This window comes from Bos indicus, chromosome 5 (genome assembly GCF_029378745.1).
Source record: "Bos indicus isolate NIAB-ARS_2022 breed Sahiwal x Tharparkar chromosome 5, NIAB-ARS_B.indTharparkar_mat_pri_1.0, whole genome shotgun sequence".
NCBI classification, from domain to species: domain Eukaryota; kingdom Metazoa; phylum Chordata; class Mammalia; order Artiodactyla; family Bovidae; genus Bos; species Bos indicus.
In genome coordinates, this window is record NC_091764.1 from 50,905,892 (window position 1) to 50,933,562 (window position 27,671).

Genomic DNA, 27,671 nt, shown 5'->3' on the forward strand with positions numbered 1-27,671 from the left:
CATTCACCTGCTTTGTCACCTAGTGAGCAATTAGACTCAGCGGAGCTGGTGATCTGAAGTCAGGTTCCCCTCAGGAGTGTTTCCTCTGCTTGGATTCAGCATTCAGCTGTTAATTCAATCTCACACGTGTATCAGTATCTTGGTCTGTCAGAGTTGGCCTGGCTTGTGTTTAGAGCCTAATCTGCAGCCTGAGAATCCGTGCTTACCCCACAGGATGACTCTGGATCATTCGGCCGTTTCACCACCTTTCACAGAAAACGTGATTTGTTGGGTTTTTTTTTTTTTTTTTTTTTTTTTAAAGTCATTCTGGGACATGGCCTCTCCACTCACAACCATTCATGGAGAAGAGAAATTGACTCAGCAGCCAGGTAGTTCCTGACTGGGTCAACTCTATCTTGGGTCAAATGCCTCTTTCTTTTCTCCACAGTTTAAAAGTATAAGTAAAAAATGTGGGGAGAAAGATAAGAAGCTTGAAGCTTTGGAAATGCTTACGTCATACTGCCGAGACAGAAAAAAACATTGATTTGGTCAAGAAGCTGCATTTTTTGGGTTAATTGCCCCCAATGAATTCTCCCACTTTTATTCTCCAATGGCCATGCATTATAGATCATCTTTAAATTCCTTAGACCTCAACAACAGGCAGGAACGTTTGTAATTACAAATAAACACTTAGGCCATATAAATACAGAAACCCCCCACACGCAGAGACCTCCCTTTGGTGAGAACGCTGTAGGCACAGATGCATCACGCGTGGATAGTGTTCATCTGTGAGGTTCATGCAGACTCTGACTCCACCAGACCTCAAGGCAAAAATAGATGCCCTTCAAAGACTTTGTAGCTCCCAAGAATGATGCATGTGGAAACCAAATGGAGATCTCACAGCTACAGTGAGCCACTCCGAATGATCCCCAGCCAAACACAAGAAAGTGTTAACTTTTTCATCCGTGATTGAAAGAATGTGATCTTGATTAGGATACATGACTTTAGGATTCTGGGGCAATTTCAAGCACTTAGCTTCAAGCACTACGGTTTAGCCCTTTGAGCAGCAAACTCATGTTTCAAATTATAGCAGATGTCTCTATTAATCCTCTCGCTAATTGCTTCTGAACCTCACTCCTAAATTGCACCGGGCTGAGGCTGTAAAGGTTTGCACGCGGAAAGCCTCCATCTGCCTTCTTCCTCGGAGGGGTGGTTGCGAACTGGCCCAAGCTAGTGGGAACAGGACGACTCTGTGCCCTGGAAGTCTGTCATTCTGGGGAGGGTGTGTCTTGCTGTCTGATGCTAAACATTCGAAATGTAAAGTTAAATAGGTCCATAGATTTGATGAGTCGTATTGGTCCTGAGTGTTTTGTGGAGTGGTGTTACGGTAAGAAGTGCCTCTCCGACAGGGTTATTTATTAAAAGAACAAGCTTATAACTTGAACCTTGTCCCCAGCAGAGCTTTGGAAAGCAGTGTATCTTTGGTGACACATTGCTGGTGGAATTACTAAGGTGTGTTTTTCTTCCAGTGAATTGACCTCTTCATTAATTGTCTCCACTCCTGTGAGATATATGAAGGGTGAACTGGCTTATTTTTATTTTACAGTTTGAGAAAGAAGGTAAACTCTGAGTTACAAGCTTGACTAGAGCTTAAGATATTTTTTATTCACCTGAAGATTTTAATTTTTTCCAACACACTAGCCCAGAGTATAACTATTTCGCATCCATTTTTGTGTTGCAAATGGCAGCAGAATCACTAGACGTTCGTGGAAGCTGCGTTTCTACTTTCGGCCCTGCTCACCCCAGCGAAAACAGGAAGTGGTTTATCTATGGAAAGTCATGCTCCTGATTGTGTGGGTGATGTTCCTTTCCTGTCCCTTGAGTACGGTCTGTACTCAGAGAATTCAGATTCATAACCAGACCTCACCGGAGCCTGAGGGAGTGTGGGAATAACTGGCCACGCGGCTGAGGCCCCCACACGGGCAGTTGAAATGACTCAGATGCCGGCATACTTAAAAGAACTGGACAATGCCCATCACTCCCCTTGCTTGGACCACGGGTCTTCCTTCTGGTCCTCGCCCATGGGGCTGCTTTTGTGGGTCACCCACCTTCCTCTGACTTCATTTTCCAGCTAGACCAATTATGGCATTGAGTGCTTCCTGGGAACTCTGGAAGATTTTTCTTCCCCAAGCCCTTGGAGAGACTCTTTGGCTGATCCTGACTGACATCACAAGCACATTTTCAGGCAGCCTAACCAGGTCCAACTGGTTCATGGTAAGCAATCCTCTCTTCCCCAGCTAGCTGTGGTTCCTGGCATTGTCAGTCAGCTTCTCCAAGATCCTGTTACCCTCCCTCCTCTCATCCCCGTCCCCTCCTACTTTTTTTCTTAAATTTCTCAGTAAATATTTTTTGCCTTTTCCCAACCACATTCCCAGGGTTGCTAGCTCGGTGGCATCTTAGAACTTCCCAACCCGGACCTCCTTTTTGTTTATGACAATCCTCTTGCACAGGAATTTGCTTTGTATATTTACATGCACATGTTTACCTCACGAAACATTTGTTAAAACAGAAGCAGAAAACAAACAGCAAACTTTCTCCTGTTGCATTAGCAGTAGACATTACTGGTGTCCAGTTTTAAAAACTACAGATAAATAAGGTTAAGAAAAGAAAGGCACATTCCTGTCACACAGACATGGCCACTCACTCTCACACTTCAAGTTTCTTCAGATTCAGAGGCTCTTGTCATGCCCCTCCACACATCTTTTTTTTCTTCAGAGTAAACATCCCTGGTTTCCTTCACATGGTCATCGGAGAATTGATCTGAGCCCCTCATCCGCAGGCCTCTGGCCCTGGCCCTCTTCTCATGGGATTTCCCCATTCACACATGGAACTGACTCATGCCATGGGGGCTGATGATTGCGCCCCATCAGGCCAGCCTCACTGAGCCCACTTACTCTCACTTTCCTATCAGTCCTGCCACCGAGTCGAATCATGATGACCATTTGATGGCCTCTTTAATTTTGCAGCTATTTCAACCACTTAAAAAAAAATTTTATTTGGCTGTGTCAGGTCTTAGTTGCAGCGTGCAGGCTCTCTCGTGGTGGCATGCAGGCTCAAATGCCCCACAGCATGTGGTGTCCCAGCTCCCCAACCAGGGATTGAACCTGCATCCCCTGCATTGGCAGGTGGATTCTTAACCACTGGACCACCAAGAAGTCCCTCAACCACTTTCGGCTTACTCTCTTTTTACTTAAACTGTTCCTGTACTTCATTGTCAACAAAATATTATGAATGATTTTGTTGGTTTCTAAAACCCAAATAAAAAGAAAAGTGGCATTTAAAAAGAAATAGATACTCTGCCTGTTTAAAAAGACAAGTGGCATTTCTTTTACTTGGACAAAAAAAGGGATGCAGAGACCGGGCTTGGGAAAGGACATGCTCTCCTCTCAGGAGATGCAGGCAGACCACCAGTGACCACTGCTTTCCTTGATTAACCCTCAAGAGCTTTGTCTTTAATGACCATCTCTAGAATCTGCCTCCATATTGACATTAGGTCCCTCCTTATTAGTTTATAGAATCCAGTGTTTCCTTTGTTGAAAAGTGAACCCGACTTGTCTGTCTGTAACCTTTGGTCACATCTTTCCTTCACTGCCATTCTTCCCAGAGTGCTGACAGTAACATGATAGCCTCAGCTTCAAGTACTTTGAGGGCCCTTAGATATAAACTTTTGAAGCCAGAAGATTCAATCCTATTCATCTCAGCACAGTTCTCTTCTGTAATATTTTCATCTATCTTGGACCTTAGCTATTTATTTATTTTTTAAATCGTGGTTATTTCTCCTCCAACCTGACAGGTATTGAGTTGGCCAAAAAATTCCTTTGGTTTTTAAGTAGAAATAAAAGGCGCTTTTTTCATTTTCACCAAGAATTTTATTGACCAATATATTCACCATTTTGTCCCTCTACCTTCTTCCATTTTCCAAGCAACTTCATAATTCATCCTCCCAAAACTATTTTATTTTTTTGAGTGAAGAACTGTTCCAGGTGCCTTTTACAGCCTTCTAGGGAAATTTTTCCATTATGAAAATTTTTTAGAGACTGAAATAAATGGAAATCCAAAAGTGCAATGTCTAGTGAATATGGGAGATGAATCAAAACTTCCCAGTCAAGCTGTAACAGTTTTTGCCTGGCCATCAAAGAAACACATGGTCCTGAGGTATCCAGTGAAATACTAGGCATTTTCTATTGACTAATTCTGGGTGCTTTTTGTCAAGTGCTTCTTTTAGTTTGTCTGGGAGCTGTACTTGTTGGAATTAATCATTTGGTTTTCCTGGAGGAGCTCTTAATAGAAGACTCCCTTTCAATCCCACCATATACACAGCGTCACCTTCTTTGGGTAAAGACCCGCCTTTGGTGTGGTTGGTGGTGGTTAATTTTGGTTGCCCCACAATTGCTTCATTCAACATTATTGTTCAGTATCCACTTTTCATTGCCTGTCACAATTTGTTTCACAAATGGAATGTTTTTATTACATTTAAGTAGAGAATCATATGTAGAAATATGGTCGAGAAGGTTTTTTTCACTTAACTTACATGGAACTCAAATATCAAAGCTATTAACAAAACTAAACTGACGCAAATGATTTTCAATGCTTGATTTTGATATTCGGCTATCTCTTGCATGGTGTAACATTGATTGCTCTCAATTAATGTCTTGATCTAATTGCTATCAACTTCAACTGGTCTACCCAACCTTGGAGCATTGTCCAGTCAAAAATCTCCAGCATGAAACTGTAAACCACTTTTGACATGCACAGCACAAATCTTTTTTGCATTTCAGTTGCATTTTTATGTTTCTTGTAGCAATAAAGCGTAATTTGCCAAAAATGTTGCTTTTTTCTTCCCTCTTAAATATTAAAATGACTACACAAAAAGTTACCAATTTTGATACGTTTTTTAAAATGCACACTCATATGACAGCTGTCATGATACAATCTAACAAAATTGTTTCTAATGAAGTTAAAGACAAGCACTACTCAAGGCATCTCATGGAAAAAAACGGAATGAACTCTTTGGCCAACCCAATAAATTGGAAATAAGTGCTTCTTTTTCTTTGTCATCCATCAATTTTACACCTGTGGTCTCTAGCAGCCAATTAGTCTCTTCCTCCATCACTTCAATTTTTCAAATATAACGAAGGAAGGTCACTTGCGTTGTCTTCACCAAGTCCAAAAGTAACCATCTATTCTGGGTTTTCAGTTTGTGAACACTTTGATCAGTGGTTGTTGCTTTCTGTCCTTGGCCAGCTGCCCATCAGAAGTAATGGGATCTTAACACTGTATTAATTCATGGTCGGATTGTTTGCAAAATGGAAAAGGCATAAGGTTCAAAATACATTTCTTCACCTGTACGTGTCAGGGAGATTTCTTTGTGTGAAATAAGACCTACTAAATAAGCTATAGAGAAGCAAGGACATTCAGCAGAGATGAATTAAAGCTCAGCTCAAGTTCTGGAAGGAGTCAGGGGAGGAATTAGAAGCTGCACAGCCAAGACCTGAAAGCTCTATTCACAAATCTTATTCTGGACCCTGCCTACCAATCCTAGAAAGCTGAACAAGAAAATATATGGACGGAGGATAAGGCAGAGGAATACATTTTATAAGTAACACATTTTGGCCTTAAATCCCCGTGCAGCCCTTTCAGAAGCTAGGCTGGAACATGAGACACCTTTTGTTGAAGCTGGAATCGGTACCAGATCTGTCTGCCTCTTTACCCCAATCCTGGTTCTGAGGGAAGTCATTCCAGAGAAGTGGCAAATACAAAAATAAAACATAAGCCAGATCAAGAAAGTCCCCAAGCTTCCAATCAGAACTCATTGAAGTCAGGATAGCAGGAGTGCACCTTGAGCTCTCATACCTGGCAGATTATTTAAGAGAAGAGCTAGAAAGAAGGGATTCCTTGTTGGTTCAGTTGGTAAAGAGTCTACTTGCAATGTGGGAGACCCGGGTTTGATCCCTGGGTTGGGAAGATCCCCTGGAGAAGGGAATGACAACCCACTCCAATATTTTTGCCTGGAGAATCCATGGACAAAGGTCTTGCAAAGAATCAGACATGACTGAGCAACTAACACTTTCACTTTACTTCCAGAAAGGAGAAAACCAAGGGGAAGGAAGAGACCTTAGTTTTATTCTAGGCAGACCCTACCTTGCTCTAACCCTCTTTACCTCTGAAGGTTTGTGAATGAAGTGCCTCTTCAAAAAGAAACTGGGATCAGAGAGAGAGAGGAATGGTGTATAGCCTTTTCCTGAGAGAGAGAGAGCCACCCTGATTTTCCACATCAAGGTTTTGGGGAGTAGGGGATGTGGCTCCCAAGAGTGAAGCCCACTGTGTCCCTAGGCTACAGCCCAGGCAAGAGCATTCACCCCTGAATTTGACCTGCACTTGGTAGAAAAGTGATGAGGTGTTAAGAGATGTTTGTCCCCTAGTCAGATTTGGGAATCATTGCACAGTTACCTCATCTTAGAGAACAGCAACACATTTTAGTGAATTAAAGGCTCTGAAAAGTCCTGTGGCAAGAGTGTTTCCCAAACTCTTCTGAGAATGCATTTTTTTGGGGGGGAGGAGGGTGGTTTCCTATTATCGTGCAGAAGAGTATTCCATGGAAAACACTGTAGAGGGCAGCTTCAGTTCATGGACTTACTCTGTGAAATGAGTTCAACAGGTAAATGAGGAAATGGACCCATTTTCTGTGTTCTCACCTAATACTTATCACCATGTTCTATATACTTCCCCTGGAATACTTGTTTCAATGCCATAGCTTTAACTACCATATAAACATAACTGTTCCCTTCTCTCTCGTTCTGGCACTGACCCCGTTCCTGAGCACCATACCCGCTTTTCCAGCTGTGTGCTCACTAGCCCTTCTCACTGGGCATCAGGCACATGCACCGAGTGCAATGTGCCCACATCAAGATGCAGTGTCTCCTCCTCCAGACGGGCTTCTCTTCCCGTCTCTCCTGTTGTTTCAGCATCATCACCCTCTGTTATCTAGCTTGTGCATCTCAGCAGATTCCAAGACCTTTTCATCTCTTTTACTTGGGAGAAGATATTTTAAAATCATATACGTTTAATAAATACACATATAATTTTTAAGATTTAACATATTATACCTCTGTGACTTTTCTGTTTTGCACTGACGTAGTGCAGACTGTCACTTTTCATTTGGACAGTTGCAATAGCCAGGTAAATTAAAGACTCAGTGGAATTTTTTCATGGAAAGGAGACTTGGCATGGGAACCTTTAATATATCTGTTTTTCAAAATAAAAAATTACAGATATGCCTGTAAATATATGAAGGAGATTATGACGTTAATATTAATGAACAAGGTGGGGTTTTAAAGCTAGTGATCAAGAGAAGCAAGAATGCTCCATTACTACCCTGTCAATCTCTCTTCTCTTCTGTTAAGTTCTGGAGGTATCTGAACACATGACTGGAAGTGACAATGGGAAATCAGCATGCCATTTTATCACTGAAAGCTAAGTGAGGTCACTAGATACGGTTTTTTTTCCCCCTTCATATAGTTCCTTAGGATCACAATTGTGGACTGTTATTTTATCAATGCAAAGTTATAAAGTTCCAAGTAATGACCATTCTGCTTTGACTTGTAGATATGCACATTGCCTTTAATGAATCAATCCACTATTCTTAGACATACTTAAAGTTCTTTTACACATAAACTCACTTAATCTGAAGAAAGAGATATTTTCCACTTCTCAAATAGGGAAAATTGGATGTCAGAGTGGCTAGCTGATTTTCCCACCATAACTAGTTTATAGCTTGAACTAGACTCTGAACTCTAAGTCCTGATTGCTTTCCTCTACAACTCAATTGGCTCCCAAAACCCAAGTGATATTTACATTCAGTGGATGAGAGATGAGCTTCCCAAGCCTTGGTTATGTATTGTTGTTTTTCAGTCACTAAGTTGTGTCTAATTCTTTTTGACTCCATGGACTGAAGCATGCCAGATTTCCCTGTCCTTCACTATCTCCTAGAGTTTGCTCAAGCTCATGTCCATGGAGTTGGTGATGCCATCCAACCATTTCATCCTTTGTCGTCCCCTTCTCCTCTTGCCCTCAATCTTTCCCAGCCTCAGGGTCTTTTCCAATGAGTTGGCTTTTCGCACCAGGTAGCCAAAGTATTGGAGCTTCAGCATCAGTCCTTCCAATGAATGAATATTTAGCGTTGATTTCCTTTAGAATTGATTGGTTTGATCTCTTTGCTGTCCAAGGGACTCTCAAGAGGCTTTGTTATGTGAGAAACTGATATGAGGGGACCATTAGTAGGTAGAGCCAAGAAGCCCTACAAGTAAGGCATTCAACCAACCTGTCATCTAACCATGGGCTACAGATAAGCCACCTGCCCCACCAGGCAAAGTCATAGAGCTTATTTTGATCAGGGGCATGTGACAACGAGGATGCTCTATTTACTTCCATAGTATAGTTTGTAATGCTATAGTAAATACATTTTACAGTATACTGTCTAGAATGAATTGATATGGATCTGGCTTTGCCCCACACCAGTGATGTAGTTCCTGATTTATGGCATCATAAAGAAACAACAATAAAGGATGCCTTGGGATTCTTGGCAGGCAAATATAAACAAAGCTCCCTCATGTTCTTTTGAAGAATTCCAGAGATGGAGACCCACAGGCTTTAGTCAGTGTAGAATGTGAAGATCAGGAAATTCTTTTCTTATTTCCAACCGTAGAATTTACTGATTTGATTAAATAGAATTTCCTCTTGTTTGTGTTACTCTGAAGTATGAAGAAACTGGTCACCCACCTATTCCTTCAAAAAAACGATTTCAAATTGCTTGAAGGAGATTGTGATCGAATCACTCCTCATTTTTCCCTTCAGGCTAAAATACCATAATTGCTTTAAGCTCCTTCAAAGCATCTATTTTCCACCCCTTGCATTGTTTTTATTTCTTTTCTTGGGACTCATTTCAGTTGCTCCCTGGCATTGTCCTTTTAAAATAGAGGGGATGGAATTGGACACAGCTGTGTCCAATTGTGACTAATGTGGAGTGCTAGTAAAGAGATTGCTTCTGGGCTCTGCGTGTCCTACCTGCCTCGGCACACAAACCAGGGAACTCTTGTTGCCGTCAGTTATTTAAAGAAAGAGAAGGAGAGAGGGAGGAAGGAAGAAAGAGAAGAAGAACAGGAAGGAAGCTCTCATCCTTTGCAATAAAGTCTATAATAGAGGAAAAACCTGCCTCTGATGGCCTCACTCAGCTTGGCTACTTGCTAGGGTGAGAAAAACGTGCTCATTTGGGAGCTTGAGAAGTGTTTGTATGCATTTATGCTGGGGAACTATGCAGTGCTGTGGATTATAGATAGGGATCCTGTGCTTGAGAAGAACAGAGTATGCACCCTCTGACCCAAATGGAAAAGGAACCACTAAGTGTTCAATATGTGCACTGAGATCAAAGCATGCAGGCAAAACTTTGCCAGCCAAGTGCTTTTGAAACTGTGCAAAATTAGAATCCACTGTGGGATTTTCAGAAATTAGTTTGAACTCTGTGGTCCTTTAACAGAAAGTTTCAAAACCCACCAACTAGGAATGCAAAGTGGTGCTGCCACTTTCGAAAACCCATTGGCAATTCCTCAAAATGTTAAACACAGAGTTCCTTCATGACCCAGCAATTCCACTCCTAGGCATATAACTGAGAGACCTGAGAACATACAACATTATTCACAATACTCAAAGACTAGGAACAATCCAAATTTCCATCCACTAATAAATGGATAAATAAAATAGGGTATATCCATACAGTGAAATATTCATTCATCCATAGAAAGAAATGAAGTACTGATGTCTGCTGTAATACAATGAACCTTGAAAACATTATTTTAAGGGAAAGAAATCAGGCACAAAAGGCCATGTATTATATGATCTCATTTATGTGATCTACCCAAAATAGGCAAATCTAGAGAGGCAGAAAACAGATTAATGGTTGCCAAGGGTTAGTGGGGAGGAGGGGGAAATGGGGTGACTGTTAATGAGTGTGGGGTGGGTTCTTTTGAGATGATGGAAATGTTTTGGAATTAGATAGTGCTGGTGGTTGGACAACATTGTGAATATACTAAAATCAACTGAATTGCCCACTTTACAAGCGTGAATTTTATGGAACATGGAATATTAAAAAAAAAATACCAACCCCACTATTAATATATATCTGGGCCCCTTATCACTTAAAAAAAAAAAAGAAGCACCTCAAAAAGTTTTCTTTCATGACTGTAAGGCTTTTTACCTGGTGTGGAAAATATCATGCTGGTTCACTTGGTTTCGTGAATTTTGCTGGCATAGTAGGATGTTTGTAGAAAGTGGCTGAATTATGACATTGAGAAATTATTCTGGGTGGTATAAACACAGACTGGGCTGCTTGCGAGGAAAACAGGAACGTCTGACTCAGTCCCTGCTCTGCGAGTGGTCATTTATTTTTGCTGCTACTTAAAGATCAGATTTTTTTTTTTTTCCCTGACCATTTTTCAGTGAATATTTCTGTTGGGACGCTTTCGTATTTGAGGTCCTGTTAGATGAATCATCGTATTTGCAAACTTTTTTCTTTAGTGTCCATTCTGGAAATGGAATGACTAAAAACACACCAACTCTAATTCCAGGCTCGTGAGATTATTTCTTTCCCTTCAGCTATTTTTTGACACCTCTAATTAGCATCACCAGCCTGGCTGTCCTCTGGTGGTGGCAAGCCCGGCTTCTTCCATCAGCTGCCCTGCTTTTTCCATTGACACGTTTCTGTTACGTTGAAGGAGGCAGATGCTCCTGCTACATCCAAAGAGAATTCACAAGGTCTGATGCTTTTTGACAAAATGGATGCCTCTTCCCTGTACTTTGGAATTGATATACGCTGTCAAAACAGGTTTTTCAAATGGTTTCTCTTTGTCACCTTGTACCAGATTTTCTCCTCCATTCTGGAAATGTGCGGTTTAATGTTGCGTTTCAAATCACTTTCAGTTGAAAAAAGTGTGTAATAGAATCAGGGCATCCCATGAATACTCTTAACAGCGTCAGAGATGTCTCTTGTTTGCAGCTGTGCATTCCGAGGGGGCTCGTGACAACAGTAAATTACACTGGGGTCTTGCTCGGTAATGGGCTCCTTGTCCTTTATGATTTTAAAGAAGCACTCAGGGTGACTTCTCCCATTCTGGCACTTTCTGTATTGGTTTGTATTTATCAGAATTTAAATTCTGAGGATTACCACCTCCTGAGAAGGGAAGTAGTAGCTCTAGTAGTTTATCCGTATTTCTCCACTCCTCGGATGTCAGGCTTCCTTTCAGAATCACTTAAGTGTAGACCTGGGAGGTGCCTGAGAAATGATGTGGTCTTTACCCTTTTTTATTGCCAAGGACACCAAGGCTGAGAGTTGGCAATTAACCTAAGGTGAGGCTGGCAACCTTCAAAGTCCAGTTCCCAAACTAGTGCCCTCGCTACCACCACACCACCTCCAAACCTCCGATGGTGCCTACGGATGAGTATCCCTCAGAATCTGAGCTGGGAGAGGACCTGACGTCAGCCGTTGCCCCAAGTAGTGCTCTGTCTTTCCCTTTACAACCTCCCTCTTCAGACTGGCAGAACTGGCAGTAAGCCAGAAGAGTTTTTCCTGCATGCGTGTGTGTACACTTAGGCACACTTTTCTGCACATGTGGCCAGGTTCTTTGCTGCAGGGTTGGTGGCCACTTCATTGCTCAAGATGGGAATGAAATTCTGTGCTCCCTTGTGGTGGTTGTTCGTTCGCTAAGTCCTGTCCGACTCTCTGGGATCCCATGGACTGCAGCACGCCAGGCTTCCCTGTCCTTCACCATCTCCTGGAGTTTGCTCAAACTCGTGTCTATTGAGTCGGAGATGCCATCCAACCATCTCGTCCTCTGTCGCCCCCTTCTCCTCCTGTCTTCAATCTTTCCCAGCATCAGTGTATTTTCCAGTGAGTCATTTTTTTGCATCAGGTAGCCAAAGTATTGGAGCTTCAGCTTCAATACTTCCAATGAATATTCAGGATTGATTTCCTCTAGGATTGACTGGTTTGGTCTTGCAGTCCAAGGGACTCTTCAAGAATCTTCTCCAGCACCACAGTTCAAAAGCACCAATTCTTCATCACTCAGCCTTTCTTATGGTCGAACTCTCACACGGGTACATTTCCTGGACTCTTTCAAAGAGTCTGAGAGCAATTTGCAGGCAAGCAGTTCCTGTGCTACAGAGAGAAGAAACCAGTGTGTTTCACCAAGTGAAGCAACTTGGTTTGGATCTTGTCTTCAGGAAGGAGCTTGAGCCCTGACTTTTGTCTTCCTTAACATTTTCCTCTGTGGAGACTGGACTTCCAGACACCATTAAGTGTTTCTCAAGTCTAGTAGCCTGGCGATTTGGGATTTCTTTGCTATTTCAGCTCCACCGAGAGATTCTACGATTATTAAGCTAGGAGATTTTCATATATATATCAGTTCAATTCAGTCGCTCAGTCGTGTCCCACTCTTCGTGACCCCATGAATCATAGCATGCCAGGTCTCCCTGTCCATCACCAACTCCCGGAGTTCACTCAGACTCATGTCCATCGAGTCAGTGATGCCATCCAGCCATCTCATCTTCTGTCATCCCCTTCTCCTCCTGCCCCCAATCCCTCCCAGCATCAGAGTCTTTTCCATTGAGTCAACTCTTCGCATGAGGTGGCCAAAGTACTGGAGTTTCAGCTTTAGCATCATTCCTTCCAAAGAACACCCAGGGCTGATCTTCTTCAGAATGGACTGGTTGGATCTCCTTGCAGTCCAAGGGACTCTCAAGAGTCTTCTCCAACACCACAGTTCAAAAGCATCAATTCTTCGGCACTCAGCCTTCTTCACAGTCCAACTCTCACATCCATACATAACCACAGGATAAACCATAGCCTTGACTAGATGGACCTGTGTTGCCAAAGTAATGGCTCTGCTTTTGAATATGCTATCTAGGTTGGTCATAACTTTCCTTCCAAGGAGTAAGCGTCTTTTAATTTCATGGCTGCAGTCACCATCTGTAGTGATTTTGGAGCCCCCAAAAATAAAGTCTGACACTGTTTCCACTGTTTCCCAGGAAGTGATGGGACCAGATGCCATGATCTTCATTTCTGAATGTTGAGCTTTAAGCCAACTTTTTCACTCTCCTCTTTCACCTTCATCAAGAAGCTTTTTAGTTCCTCTTCACTTTCTGCCATAAAGGTGGTGTCATCTGCATATCTGAGGTGATTGATATTTCTCCTGGCAATCTTGATTCCAGCTTGTGCTTCTTCCAGCCCAGTGTTTCTCATGATGTACTCTGCATATAAGTTAAGTAAGCAGGGTGACAATATACAGCCTTGACGTACTCCTTTTCCTATTTGGAACCAGTCTGTTGTTCCATGTCCAGTTCTAACTGTTGCTTCCTGACCTACATACAAATTTCTCAAGAGGCAGGTCAGGTGGTCTGGTATTCCCATCTCTTGAAGAATTTTCCACAGTTTATTGTGATCCACACAGACAAAGGCTTTGGCATAGACAATAAAGCAGAAATAGATGTTTTTCTGGGACTCTCTTGGTTTTTCCATGATCCAGCGGATGTTGGCAATTTGGTCTCTAGTTCCTCTGCCTTTTCTAAAACCAGCTTGAACATCTGGAAGTTACGGTTCATGTATTGCTGAAGCCTGGCTTGGAGAATTTTGAGCACTACTTTACTAGCGTGTGAGATGAGTGCAATTGTGCAGTAGTTTGAGCATTCTTTGGCATTGCCTTTCTTTGGGATTGGAATGAAAACTGACCTTTTCCAGTCCTGTGGCCACTGCTGAGTTTTCCAAATTTGCTGGCATATTGAGTGCAGCACTTTCACAGCATCATCTTTCAGGATTTGAAAGAGCTCAACTGGAATTTCATCACCTCCACTAGCTTTGTTCGTAGTGATGCTTTCTAAGGCCCACTTGACTTCACATTCCAGGATATCTAGCTCTAGGTAAGTAATCACACCATTGTGATTATCTGGGTTGTGAAGATCTTTTTTGTACAGTTCTGTGTATTCTTGCCACCTCTTTTTAATATCGTCTGGTTCTGTTAGGTCCATACCATTTCTGTCCTTTATCGAGCCCATCTTTGCATGAAATGTTCCCTTGGTATCTCTAATTTTCTTGAAGAGATCTCTAGTCTTTCCCATTCTGTTGTTTTCCTCTATTTCTTTGCATTGATCACTGAAGAAGGCTTTCTTATCTCTCCTTGCTATTCTTTGGAACTCTGCATTCAAATGGGTATATCTTTCCTTTTCTCCTTTGCTTTTCGCTTCTCTTCTTTTCACAGCTATTTGTAAGGCCTCCCCAGACAGCCATTTTGCTTTTTTGCTTTTCTTTTCCATGGGGATGGTCTTGATCCCTGTCTCCTGTACAACATCACGAACCTCATTCCATAGTTCATCAGGCACTCTATCTATCAGATCTAGTCCCTTAAATCTATTTCTCACTTCCACTGTATAATCATAAGGGATTTGATTTAGGTCATACCTGAATGGTCTAGTGGTTTTCCCTACTTTCTTCAATTTAAGTCTGAATTTGGCAATAAGGAGTTCATGGTCTGAGCCACAGTCAGCTCCTGGTCTTGTTTTTGCTGACTGTATAGAGCTTCTCCATCTTTGGCTGCAAAGAATATAATCAATCTGATTTTGGTGTTGACCATCTGGTGATGTCCATGTATAGTGTCTTCTCTTGTGTTGTTGGAAGAGGGTGTTTGCTATGACCAGTGCATTTTCTTGGCAAAACTCTATTAGTCTTTGCCCTGCTTCATTCCATATTCCAAGGCCAAATTTGCCTGTTACTCCAGGTGTTTCTTGACTTCCTACTTTTGCATTCCAGTCCCCTATAATGAAAAGGACATCTTTTTGGGGTGTTAATTCTAAAAGGTCTTGTAGGTCTTCATAGAACCGTTCAGCTTCTTCAGTGTTACTGGTTTGGGCATAGACTTGGATTACTGTGATATTGATATTACTGTGATACATATATATAAATGTGTATATATTTATAAATAGAGATTTTTACATATATATTACATATAATCTACATCTATAACTATAAACCTCTATATCAACATATAAGGGATACATCCATCCTAAGTCACTTCAGTTCGTGTCTGACTCTTTTTGCGACCCCATGTACTATAGCCCACCAGGTTCCTTTGTCCATGGGACTCTCCACGCAAGAATACTGGACTGGGTTGCCATTTCCTTCTCCAGGGGATCTTCCTGACCCAGGGATCAAACTCGCATCTCTTATGTCTCCTGCATTGGCAGGCAAGTAGGCTGGCTTTTTCCCACCAGCGCCACCTGGGATACATAAATATGTTCATTTTCCCCCAGTCTTTGTGCCACTTGAACAAAACCTTCTATTGAAGCTGAAAAGCTATAGTATCATTATTATCCTTGTACCATATTTACACCTATTTGCAAAATCATTTGATTATGAATTTTAGGATGTTTTTGGTCTTAAGGCCAAAGGTTTTGTCTTGAGGAGGCCAGAGGGCTGAAAGGTGTTTCTCTGAAGTGCATAGAGCAGAGCAGGGGCTCTTAGGCTTCCTGAGGTTCATAGGAAGGAAGTGCCAGCTGGAGTTCTCCTGCGTTTACCCTCCACCATTCTCCAGACTTCCTCTTCCTCCTAAAACTTCAGTGTGTTGCTCCTTGGCTTGACTCTGAAGCTTTCTGGAGAGCTGTAACTAATGGTGTAAGAGCTGTTTGGGGTACCAAGGCAGCATCATCTCATTTCAGTGAACAAAAGGCTGGAAAGGCAGGTGTGTGCATAAGCCTCTGCTATTTAAACCCAATAGCATCCCAGAGCGAGGGGACACTTTCTGAAACTCTCCATGAGGGTGTTCTACATAGTGAGAAAGCTCCAGAGGGTGTGTGCTTAGTCACTCAGTCATGTCCGACTCTTTGTGACCTCATGGAGTGTGACCCACCAGGCTCCTCTGTCCATGGGATTCTCCAGGCAAGAATACTGGAGTGGGTTGCCATTCCTTTCTCCGGGGGATCTTCCCAACCCAGAGATTGAACCTGGGTCTCCTGTATTGCAGGCAGATTCTTTATGGTCTGAGCCACACAGTGAGAAAGATCCAGAGTGTAGCTATGGACATAAACTACAGCACTTTGTCCACAACACTCACCAGTATATGTTGAGTGCTGCCTGTCCTGGAAGGAGGAAGATGTCTTCTGAGCAATAGAAAGTATAATTGGCTGTTTGCTCCCTCCTACTCCACTGACTCCCAGCAGTGATCTATAAGAAGTGCCTCTCCCATCCCTCAATCACATCTAGACCCCTGGGTGGCTGCCTCAGTCTTGAACTCTGGCAGTTGTGTGGTGGTGGGCAGCCTGTAGGCAACGGATACAGTCATTGGAAGCAGAGGGGGGTGTTTTGTTTTCACTTTATCCAAGTGTCACTGATTTAACACATTGAAAATGTGTCAGTTGCTGCTGAAAAATAACAGTATACATTTCTACAGGGATTATACTGTCAGTGCCCAAGAGGTACAGTTTCAAGTTCATAGGTCCTCAGAGAAATGAGTGTATTGGACTAGTCCAGAATGCCCAGGCTTTGGGGGAGAAGGAAGATTGCCACTGTCCAGACCCTTCTATATGACTAAAAGGAATGGACTCTAACCAGAGGAGGGCTAGCGAATCCCTCAGGTCACTCCGTTCATCTCTCACTCAGAACGTCTTTCCGTCGTTTTCATTTGTGAGCATGTTCTGCAGTTCTGAACCTACTTCTGTGGGTCTCTTCTTATAACAAGTGATGGGGAGAGGTACAGTCGTTTTTGGCCTTCACCACTTCTCATTTTTTATAACAAAATTCTGTCGCTGGATTCTCAGCAGCTCCTGATGCAGTTACAGGAGTCTTTTGTAGTCATGACTGAGCTCCGAGAGATGCTTGGGTCCCAGGAAGAATTCTTTGGACACTCAATGCTCGGGTCACACAGGGTTCGTGAAGACTGGTAGTGTAACAAAGATGAGTCAGCAGTCAAGAGGATTCTTGGTGAATATTCTTTTGTGAATATACAGCCAGATCTGAGCAAATAAATTCCTCTTCAAAATGTGCAGAAGGAATGTAACATGATTCCTGTGAGTCAGATGATACAAAGATGTCTAAAGAAAATTAACTTTCCCACTTCCATACCTTTCCCCCTACTCATTCAAAGATAATTTATGTCATCAGACAGCCAGGTGGCCAGTTAGAAAGAGCGAAGGCGTATTCAGTCATGGTGATAGTGCAGCCAGGAGGTGAAGAGGAAAGCAAAGTGTTCTTTCTCCCCACAAGGGCCCCGGTCAGGGTCAGGCAATGATGGACAGCATACGCAGCAGGGCAGAAGGAATCTGAAGAGCCGCGCCTCTGGAGCAGGGGATGGGGGTGGGGGTGACAGGTAGGTGATGGAGAAGGGGAAGGAGTGGAAAAGTACTGGGAGGAGAGAAGTGTCTGAGCCAAGACTCCTGGTAGACATGCCTAGGCTGGGAAGGCAGGAAAGTGTGTAAATGTGTAAAAGGGAGGGAGACGGGAGGGAGCCCTGGCCTGCAGCTCCCTGCAGAGCCTGGCCGGGCACCAGGGGTGAGGAGGGCAGCTTCTCCACAGGTCTGCTCAGCATAGCCTGAAGGAGCACACAGAAGATTTTGGCCTGGAACTAGATGCCTCATGTACTTCCCCCGGGGCTCAGTGGTAAAAGAATCCACCTGCAATGCAGGAGATGCAGTTTTGATCCCTGGATCAGGAAGATATCCCCTGGCTGAGGGCATGGCAGCCCACTCTAGTATTCTCGCCTGGAGAATCCCATGGACAGAGGAACCTGGGGGGCTACAGTCCATGAGGTCCCAGAGTTGGACAAGACTGAAGCAGCTGAGCACACAGGCACATATAGGGAGTATCTGTATATAGTTTGTGTTTTTATAAAAATGGGATTATTCCACATACTACTCAGAAAAGTGCTTTTCTTCCTTAATAATACCTCTTGGATACCTCCAGGTCAGAGAACTGACTTTTATTTTAAGTGGCTGTTTAATATCATACTGATTACATACCAATCCATTCAACAGTTCCCCTCTTGGGAGACATTCAGAGCGTTTCCAGTCTTTGCACAAGTGATGTCAAAGATGTATTGTTGACTCGAACTAACCCTTTTATTTCTTTAGGATATATTCCGCACAGTAGGACAGCTGAACCTTTTTTATGTAGTTATAGTTTTTTAAATTTTTATTTAGTTCTGGCTGTGCTGGGTCTTTGTTGCTGTGCTCGGGCTTTCTCTAGTTGTCACAAGTGGGGGCCACTCTTCGTTTGGTGTGCAGGCTGCTCGTAGAGACGGCTCCTCTTGTTGCGGAGCATGGGCTCTAGGGTACATGGGCTCACTAGTTGTAGCTCATGGGCTCAGTAGCTGTGGTGTGGAAGCTTAGTTGCCCCACAGCATGTAGGAACTTTCCAGACCAGGGATTGAACCTGGGTCCCCTGTATTGGCAGGCAGATTCTCAACCACTGGATCACCAGGGAAGTCCCAGTTACAGTTTTAAGATGTTTAAAAAGTATAATTCATGTTCTCTTTAATTATGAGAATGATTTTTCCCCTCACCCTATGAGAGCTATTATGTGTTGTTAGTTTTTTCAATAAATGTTTGCCAGTCTGATGTAAAAGATCATATTCCTTTTGCTCTAATTTGCCTTTTCCTGGACTCGTGAGGTAGAGCTTCTTTCTCTGTGCGTACTGAATATTTGCATTTTCCCTTCTGTCCGTTGTTTAATTGCCACTTCTGTCCTTTTTTTCCTTTGTGTGTTTGCCGGATGCCTTTAGAGAGTATCCCTCCTGCTCTGAGACGGGTTTAATGGGAGTTAGTGTGATCTCCTTAAGAGAAAGTGTAAAATTGAGAGAATATCTGAAATGAGCAGCATGTTTGGCCCTTTATTTTTCTCTTGACCAGTTTACACTTTGACCAGCTTGGGGGCAAAAAGTAAATCTTTTTTACTCTAAATTGTGACACCAGAGGATACAAGTAGTGGAATTTTCTAGGACTTATTCTCTGAACTCAAATTTCTCATTAGTTAGGAATAAATTGCCCATGTTCCCTTATGTGGCTAATATGGTAGGCGGAAGCACAGTTAACTATCAGTGTCTTTGCTTTACCTTCTTTTCTCCCATCCTTGCAGTTAACTCACAAAAACACATTAAACCTTATCATTCACCATGTTACAAATACTGCCCCATCTATTTTACTGGATGATAAATTAAAGCATGTATATTTCAGTTAGTCTCTGTAAATGAAAGGCTGGCCTTAACTTTGCAGAATATGCTTAGGAACCGTGCCCTCTGTATGGTATGGGATACCAGCTGGCAAGTGGTTGCCAATTGACTAAATCACCCAACCCCCGGTGACTTCCTCACCTGGTCTGTCACCAAACACTGAGTGGGTGAAGGAAATGTCATCCTGACCACAGTCATCCACAGGTCTAGACCTGAGGCCCCAGAAGAGAGGTCAGGGCATATGCCTAACTCTCCTTGGCACTCATTGCTGCTATAGATTTTTTTCTCCCCTTGAATAAAAACATTTGGTAAAATAATGAAGTAGAAGGTATGAAGTCTGTAGGACCCTAGCATGAGAGAATGCAGCTTTAAAGGCATGTCTCTATTGTTTGTTTAGGACAGGCTTTGTCAGCCTTCACATGCACTCTGTTCCCTTTGAAACTTCTTCCCTCTCACTACCCTGCTCCAGATTGGAGACCTGCTCTCTGACAAATTGATCCCAAGATCAGAGGCATGAAAGAGAGATCAAAAGGAAGCCAGGAATCACATAAGAGCATTGTGGTACAGGGACTGGAGAGTTTGGCTATCAGACACGCTGTCATTCTTTAATCCGTGGATGTCTCACGAAGGAAGAACTTGATAGTTCAAACAAAACTGAAGAATGCTCTGTACAGAGATGGATTTAGATACAGTGATCTACTTATGAGCATAATTAGGTAGGATTACCCCACCAGTGAACATTGGAGTTGAATGCTGACACCTCATCGTGTATGAATTTGAAATGAAAAAAAACAGAATAAGCCTAGTGGTGGCTGCATTCTGTCTCCTCTGCCCACCAAGAGCGGGGCCCCTGTTCATTTTCTCCTTAGCTTTTGTTGTTGTTGTTGTTGTTGTTGTTAACTTTATTATTTTATTATTATTATTATTATTTTTTACTTTACAATATTGTATTGGTTTTGCCATACATCAACATGCATCTGCCACGGGTGTACACATGTTCCCCATCCTGAACCCCACTCCCACCTCCCTCCCCATACCATCCCTCTGGGTCATCCTAGTGCACCAGCCCCAAGCTTCCTGTATCCTGCATCGAGCTTTTGAGTCACTTTTCAGTGGTGCTTCAGCCAGAACAACATCCTTTTAGGTCCACTGTCTTTTCATAAAACCAGTGGGAAGGCTTATGGATTTTTGAGGACTCAGATTATAGAAAATTAGGCAATTATAAGTCACATTATTAAGAAAAGTCTTATTTGAGACCGTCACTTCTGGACACGTCTGTTCATCCATCTAAGTCCAGCTCGCTCGTATCTGTTTAGTCACTTATCCCTCCAGCAAATAGTTATTACGTGTCTGTCACAGACCAGGCTCTGAATGCTGGATCTTCAGAGACCAGGGCTTAGGTTCTGCCCAGAAGATGCCCTCAGGTAGTTAGGGACAGTCACAGAGGTCATCCATCACAGAGAGCCAGGTAAGGGCAATACCAGGTACATGACACCATAGGGTCACAGAGAAGAGGCAATGAAAGTAGACTGGAAGGATATGCTCCTAGGCTGGGTCTCAGAGAGGAGTCGGTTGGCCAGATGAATGGAGACGTAGTGGGAAAGTAATAGCAAGTGTGAGGCTAAAACCAGAAACAGAGGCAAAACCCAGGTAATGAAAGAGTTTGGAAATGCTGGGAAAGCAGGATGTGATGCTTTAAAATGATCTTGGTGACCCTGGGGAGCAGGGTTCAGAGGAGGGCAGAACTGAGAGCTCCTGAGTCAGGTGGATAAGCTCTGATGGGGCTTGAACCCAGACAGTAATAGAGGAAACCAAGGCAGGGGGCAGCTGCGCCTGCTGTTGAGGGGTTGGGCGCTACAGGATCGCTGCCTGTCTGGATATACAGGGTGAGAAGGGTTCCAAGGCTAAGACGGCTTCAGCAATGGGCCCCTGGGTGGAAAGGGTTGCTGTTCCCTGAATCTGGGAATGCTGGAAGGACGATTTTGGGGATGTGCTGAGGGGAGGATCATCAAGTCTGAAACATGCCGAGTCCGAGACACCAGTGAGTACCTGAGTGAATGTTTGCCAGCTGTTGGCTGTTCCAGGCTGGAGCACGGCAGAGATGTGTGGGCTGGAAAGGATATTTGGAGTCATCGGCATATGCCATTGTTAAAGCTAATGATTCATTCAGTAAAGGGCACCGAGTCAGGATCAGCTTCATGGGGGTGTGACCTATGCAGTCACAGGACCCCATACTCAGAAGGGCCCCCATATTTGGCTTCATGCTCTGTTGTCACAGTCTTTAAATTCTCATTAATTTTTTAACATGAAAAAATAATTTATTTTTTTAATAACTATGTGTTGTTTTTTTGACTTGAGTTTGAGCAAGCTCCGGGAGTTGGTGATAGACAGGGAAGCCTGGCATGTTGCAGTCCATGGGGTCACAAAGAGTGGGACACGACTGAGCGCCTTCACTTTCACTTTTCACTTTCATGCATTGGAGAAGGAAATGGCAACCCACTCCAGTGTTCCTGCCTGGAGAATCCCAGGGACGGAGGAGCCTGGTGGCTGCCATCTGTGGGGTCGCAGAGTCGGACATGACTGAAGCGACTTAGCAGCAGCAGCAGCCGCATTTTTATTTGGCCCAGGACCTTGGGAATTCTGTAGCCAGCACTGCTCATGACTGCCTGGCTCCGTGCACAGTAGTGAGGCCATAGTGTGAGCAGCAGAGACATGGTTCTTGCCTTAGGAGCTTATGGGCTGGCTCGGCAGGTAGACAGTTAAGGAAGGAATAACAAAACAAAATGTGTTATGTATTAGAAGGAGCACCAGGCTAATGGAACTCGGAGGAGAGGCCTCTAAACCAAAACTTGGGGGTTAAGAAGGTGGAAAGTGAGTGCCCAGGCAGAGAGGCAGACAGACAGAGTGGCAGTTCACAACCACACAGGAGGTAGAGAGGAGTCTGAGAGGGGAGTATCCTGGGAGGCCAGAGGGCAACCAGGAAGGAGGAGTGTCCCGGAAGTCAGGGTCAGGAAGGACCCACAGATGCTGCCTGGTGAGTGGGGAATGAAGTCATGCCCAGTAAGTTCAGCAGCAAAGAGGCTACTTAGAGACTCATGAGGGTAGTCAGGTATAGAGAGGGGCAAGGCATGAGTTTACCTGTTTTTAAGGGATCAGTAGGAGATGTGGGTGGAGAGACCTTGAATGTAGATTCTGTGTGTCATTTTTTGTGTGTTTGGCTTAAATCTCCTGTAGAAGATTACAATTTTTAACATCCTCATTATTTAATTTTAAGATTCTTTAACAGATCACAGCAAAGCTCATTATAAAACTGTTACAGTGTCTTCAAAGACTTGATAAAATACACAGAATTGCTCCTTTTGTTTTCTATATTTCCATTAGTTGCAGAAGGAGTGGGGTTAAGATGACGTTTGTTTCCCTTCTCCTTTTTTTTTTTTTTAACATTTATTTTATTTTTAAACTTTACAATATTGTATTAGTTTTGCCAAATATCGAAATGAATCCGCCACAGGTATAACCTTTGTACGGATCTGCATCTCCATGTGTAACTGACACATCAGGGGCTCAGTTGTGTGCTGTGATGTCTTATTCAAGAAGATATTAAAGGAAAATAAAAAACAAACAACGTGTAAACCTTGGTTTCCCAAGAAAGGAAAAAGATGCTGGAAGTGGGTTTCACATGAGCAGAGTAATATTTGTTTGGTTTTGGTTTCAATTTTGTTTGAATTTAATCACAAAGTGTTTTGAGCATGGTTTTGAACCATGAACAGAGAGCCAGTAGAGGGAGAGGTTGGGAACACAGAGGGAGTTACTGATGTAAGGCAGGCCCCGGGGTTGGGAGTGATGGGTGGACTCACCTAATCAGCAGGAGGAGAAGGAAAGATACAGAGGGAGCAGATGTCCAAGTGAAGTCCCCTCTCAGTGCGGTGACATCCGCCCACTTTCCTTGTGTAAGCAAACACCTGCTGCCTCCTCGTTCTGTTCTCTTCCTCCCTCAGATTCAAGGCAAAGCACCTCCTAAGTTCTCTCATCCACTGTTTTCTTTTTTTCTAATTGGAGTTTCATTGCTTTACAGTGTTGTTTAGTATCTGCTGTACAACGAAGTGAATCAGCTATAAGTATACATTCATCTCTTCTCTCTTGGACCTCACTCCCACTCCCCCATCACACTCCCCTTTGTCATTGTTGTCCAGTCATTCAGTCGTGTCTGACTCTTTGCGACTTCATGGACTGCAGCACACCAGGCTTCCCTGTCCTTCACTATCTCCCTGAGTTTGCTCAAACTCATGTCCATTGAGTCTGTGATGCCATCCAACTATCTCATCCTCTGTTGTCCCCTTCTCCTCCTGCCTTCAATCATTCTCAGCATCAGGGTCTTTTCTAATGAGTCAGCTGTTCACATCAGGTGGCCAAAGTATTAGAATTTCAGCTTCAACATCAGTCCTTCCAATGAATATTCAGAACTGATTTCCATTAGGATGAACTGGTTTGATCTCCTTGCAGTCCAAGGGACTCTCAAGAGTCTTCTCCAACACCACAATTCAAAAGCATCAATTCTTCAGTGCTCAGTTTTCTTTATGGTCCAGCTCTCACATCCACACATGACTACTGGAAAGACCATAGCTTTCATTAGACGGACCTTTGTTGGCCAGGTAATGTCTCTGCTTTTTAATACACTATTTGTCATAGCTTTTCTTCCAAGGAGCAAGAGTCTTTTCATTTCATGGCTGCAGTCACCATCTGCAGTGATTTTGGAGTCCCCCAAAATAAAGTTCGTCTCTGTTTCCAGTGTTTTCCCATTTATTTGCCATGAAGTGATGGGACTGGATGCCATGATCTTCATTTTTTGAATGTTGAGCTTTAAGCCAGTTTTTTCACACTCTTCTTTCACTTTCATCAAGAGGCTCTTTAGTTCCTCTTGTCTTTTTGCCATAAGGGTGGTATCATCTGCATATCTGAGGTTGTTGATGTTTCTCCTGGCAATCTTGATTCCCTGGGTCCCACTCCCTAGGTCGTCACAGAACACCGAGCTGAGCTGCCTGTGCTATATAGCACGTTCCTGCCAGCTGTCTATCTTATGCGTGGCAGTGTCTATGTGTCAAACCCAGTCTCCCAATTCATGCCCCCCCTCTCCCCAGGTCGATACATCTGTCCTCTGTGTCTCTGGCTCTGTCCTGCCCTGCAAATGTGTTCATCTCTACCATTTTCTAGATTCCACATATATGCATTACCAAATGGTATTTTTTTCTCTTTCTGACATACATCACTCTGTACGAAAGACTCTGAGTCCACACACATCTCTACAGGTGACCCAACTTCCTTCCTTTCTATGGCTGAGTAATATTCCACTGTATATATGCACCACATCTTCTTTATCCACTCATCTCTCATCTGTTCTTATATTCAATTAATATTCATGGGGCTCCTGCTAGGTGACAGGCACGATGTCAAGCATTTGGAATATAATAGAACCAAATGGAGCAGGCCCCCCTCCTGACACTTAGGTCCTGGAGGAGGCTCTTCCACGCCACACTGAATGACACCCCAGCCTCCACTTTCTCTGCCTTCCTCCTCTTCCTCATTGTCTTTTACTTCCCTCCCGGCTATCCACCTGTCTAGTCTGAGCCTGGAAGCTGGAATTCAGGGGCTGTGTAGGAAAAGGGAAAGAAAAGAGTTAAGAATAGCTTCCAGGAAAAATTTGGGAACAGAAGATTGCCGTGGGAATTTGCTGCCGAATGCCTTTTGCTCTAGTCCCTCATGTTCTCAGAGCCCTTCTTGCTACTTCAAAATTAGGCCCTGTACTGCTTTTCTAGATTCCACATGTGTGCAATGTACAATATTTATTTCTCTCTTTCCGACGTACTTCGCCATGTACAGATGAAGCTATTTGCAAACCAGAAATAGAGAGACAGATGTAGAGAACAAAAGAATGGACACCAAGGCGGGTAGGGGGCGGGTGAGATGAATTGGGAGATTAGGAGACTGACATATATACGCTACTATGTATAAAATAGACAGCTAATGAGAACCTTCTGTGTAGGACAGGGAAAAGAAAGTACAATCTGTTTAGAGGACATATATTAACCTTAAAAATGCATTCCAATATACATTAGGTACAGACAAATACTGTTTGATTTCACTTATATGAGATGAAATTCAAAGTCAGAAAGTTCATTGGTAGATGCCACGGGAATGGTGGGGTGGAGGTGGGTGGGAAGGGGAAATGGGGAATCAGTGTTTAATGGGGCAGAGTTTCAGTTTAGAAAGGTGAAAAATTCAGGAGATGGATAAGGCTGAGAGTTGCACAATAATGTGAATATACTTAGTGCCGCCGAACTGTACAGTCAAATAGTTAAAATAGTGTGTTTTATATTATGTGACTTTTACCACAATAAGAAAAAAAAAAAATATTGGGCCCCTGACATTCTGACATCCTTGACATTCCTGACCCCTTATTTCAAGTTCTCCAAGTTTCTCCATCCTCTATCAAAACTCCTCCTCTCTCATTACAGTTATTCTCAGCTGTTAAGTAGGACAAAGACAATTTCAATTAACTCACACTGATTTGTGAATGGTTGGTATCACCTTTCTTGAGGTAGGGGGAGGTGGTTGCATTTTACAAGTGACTCTGGGTTTATAGCAAGGAATCTTTACTCTGTCTTATTTTTTGGCAGCATAATAAAATAAGTGAAGTGTGTATTTCAGCATGAGGCATCCTCTCCCCAGGGTCAGTCTCCCCAAACTTCTCCATTTCCTTACCACTTCCACCATTTTCCTCCTGGATCCATAAATTCTCTAACACCCCCAAGATTTTTGTCGTCACCTCCTCCTTTGCCTGCCCCCCTATGACAGAGCAACTGGGCACAGGTGGTGAGGGGGAGGGGGAAGGGGAGGGGGAGGGCAGCTGCAGCCCTTAATAGGGATTGTTTCCAAGTCAGGGACTGCCTGCCTCTGCAGCGGGAGTAAGGGGTGCCAGGGGCTTGTTGGCACAAAGAATGCAGCCTCCCCGTGTCAACAAGACATCCACCTGGAGCTGAGCTCATTGATGGCATTCCCCATGCCTGTGGGCTTTCACAGAGAAGTGTGTTGGGTCAGCAGGTCTCTGGCTCCCTGATACTGGGGAGCTTTGGAGTTCAAATAGAATGCAGTTCCCCCAGCCACTTGCTTTTGTTGTAGAAATGGCAGCCTTCCACCACAGCGGATCGATATTTGGGAAGTAAGTGCTGCAGGGACTACTGCAGAACAAGGCCTGAGCACAGGAGGCTCCACGGGAAGAGCTTAGGGAAAGTTGCTATCGATCGATCCTGTATCCTCTCCTTTAGATGTCAGCTTTGGGGAGATCTGTTTTCTCAAAAGTCCTGGAGTCAGCAGTAGCTCTTGGGCACATTTTTGGGAGTTTGTGAATTTCCTGAACTTTGAGATGACAGTGGTTTTCCCTGGACCCAAGATGTTACCCTAGAAACTCAGGAGTCTAGGTCAGCTGCTCTCAGATTTTAATGTGCCTCCAAATCCCCTGGAAATCTTATGACACTGCAGATTCCAGTATAGGAAGTCAGCGGGGAACCTGAGAGTCTGCACTTCTAACTAGCTCTCAGGTGAGGCCCGTGCTGCTGGTCCGCAGATACTTTAAGTAACGAACACTTGGAACTGCCCTGTTGACTACTTCAAGCACTAGCCCACTTGTGACTGCTTAACTTAAAGCTAAATTAATTACAGTGAAATAAAATGAAATATTCAGTTTCTCAGTTTGCACTGCATGCATGCATGCTAAGTCGTTTCAGTCATGTCCAACTCTTTGCAATTCTATGGACTATATAGCCCGCCAGGCTCCTCTGTCCGTGGGGATTCTCCAGGCAAGAATACTGGAGTGGGTTGCCATGCTCTCCTCCAGGTGATCTTCCTGACCCAGGGGCTAAACCCACGTTTCTTATGTTTCCTGCATTGGGAGATGGGTTCTTTACCACTAGCGCCACCTGGGAAGCCGCTCAGCTTGCACTGACCATGATTCAAATGCTCAGTACCCACATGGGGCTGCACAGATTAAGGCACACATTTTAAGGATCATAGGAAGTTCGCTTGGAGGGCATTAGCCTAGAGTGAGCCTCTGTGCATCATTCATTGATCCATCCATTTATTCATTGAGCATCTGCCATGTGCCAAATGGTATGCTTGGTGCTGGGCATTAAACTAGCAGAAAAGAGAATGTCGTGCTCTTAGAGATACCTACAGTATGGTGAGGGCTCCAGAGTTGGTTACACTGAGCTTTGCTGTGCAGGTTGGAGGAACAAAGGTCCCCTGAGAGTTTCATGTGTGTTCTCAACCAAGCTGTGGAGTCATCTCAAAATCACAGTGCTTATGAGATTGGCTGCTGACATG

The 27,671-nt window shown here is 43.6% G+C and overlaps 1 protein-coding gene and 1 long non-coding RNA gene across 3 annotated transcripts in view; one reads left to right on the plus strand and one right to left on the minus strand.

Annotated features, from left to right (window-relative positions):
* The window catches only part of LOC139182958 (uncharacterized), a 47,470-nt gene extending 23,988 nt beyond the window's left edge, over positions 1 to 23,482 (minus strand). Inside the window, exon 1 of the long non-coding RNA XR_011566458.1 lies at positions 23,153 to 23,482. This is a non-coding gene — a long non-coding RNA (uncharacterized lncRNA). The remainder of the gene's footprint in view (positions 1 to 23,152) is intronic.
* Positions 1 to 27,671, plus strand: part of PPM1H (protein phosphatase, Mg2+/Mn2+ dependent 1H) — a 304,263-nt gene that overhangs the window by 181,071 nt on the left and 95,521 nt on the right. The gene's annotated exons all lie outside the window — the stretch shown is intronic.